Raw genomic sequence first — 1,484 nt, forward strand, 5'->3', positions numbered from 1 at the left:
GTTCTTGGTAAAAATTATTTGTTGCGATAGTCTTTAAAAGACTTTTATGTATTTATTTATTTTTTTTCACTGTTATTACTGTTGTGCTTCAACTAAACTACTTTCTGATTTTTTTTTTGTGTTTTTAATTTTGGCGAGCCACCGCTGCCTCTTAATGCTTATAACACGTCTACATACACTCAAAAGAGCCACCAAACCACTGCAAATGCCACTTTAAAGCGCGTCACATTCACATTCACCGTTATGGACATGTAAAATTTTGAATAACTAATTTCTTTATAGTTTATGTAATTACTTTTCTTTACAGTGCCAAAATGTTTTAGTTTAAAACACAAAACAAAAAAAATATTAATGATTAATTGCGTTTTTTAAACCTAATTTAAGTTTTAAATACTGTAAATTTTCAACAAAAAAATATACATACATAAATATATATAAAATACAGTTGTATATGCTAATGTAATTATGTAATTTTATTTATTTCATTTGAAATCCTTACAACGCCGCCCAAAATACAATACAATAGTTAATTATAAAAGTAACGGTAAATAAAAAAACATTGCTAAATACGATTACTTATAACTTAAAGAAAATAGTTGTACTCACAAAGGTTTACATACATACATACAGACATGTGTACAATGTAGAGCAGCAATAATTGTTTACAGTTAAAATACATATAGTACATATGTACAATTTGTTTACTTTAATTTGTTAAATAGTTTTTAAAAATATAGTTCACCGTTTGTTTTATTACGAAACAARAGAAAAACAAAAAAATAAAAAATAATAATAATAACAAATGTACAGCAGGCAATAGATAAAGTTGAACTCCTCAAACATTTGGGTTGCATTTCAAACAAAATAGTTAACTGAGTAATAAATATTATTTTAAAATAAATGTAATTTTYTTCTTGCTTTTTGTCTAATTTTTGATTCATTTGTGATGTCGCTTTGCATTTCACAGCTATTATTTACCACAATAGTTGAATGTTTATTTTTTCAATTAAGWTTTTTTGTTTTTGTTTTTGTTAATTCAATAGTTTTCTCCTAAGGATTTTGCTTGGCATTTAAGCACACGATTTAAAGTAAAAAAACAAAAACGAAAAATTCGTTGACTTCGAACGCGAAAACATACGTACGTACAAGCAAATGTATGCAATTAACTTTAATTCATATGTTTTTGTGTAAAACCTAAAATTAAGAAATATGAAATGAATGTCTTATCAGTAAACATTTTATAAATAAGGAAGGCCTTAACACGAATCAAATAAAATGTAGCGTAAAACGGCATAAAGCCGCTAGAAATCAAATAATCAAACGAAAATCAAAGTGTTTTAGTCAACATCTAACGGTAAACAGGTAAGGCAATTTGTTTTTGAACGAAATCAATAAAAGGACATTAGTAAAAATATATTTTTTATAATACATATATGTGGGTATGCATATGAAAAAATATGTATAAAAAGAACAATAACATAAAA

Source organism: Bactrocera latifrons, unplaced genomic scaffold, assembly GCF_001853355.1.
Source record: "Bactrocera latifrons isolate USDA-ARS-PBARC rearing strain unplaced genomic scaffold, ASM185335v1 scaffold_217, whole genome shotgun sequence".
Taxonomy (NCBI): domain Eukaryota; kingdom Metazoa; phylum Arthropoda; class Insecta; order Diptera; family Tephritidae; genus Bactrocera; species Bactrocera latifrons.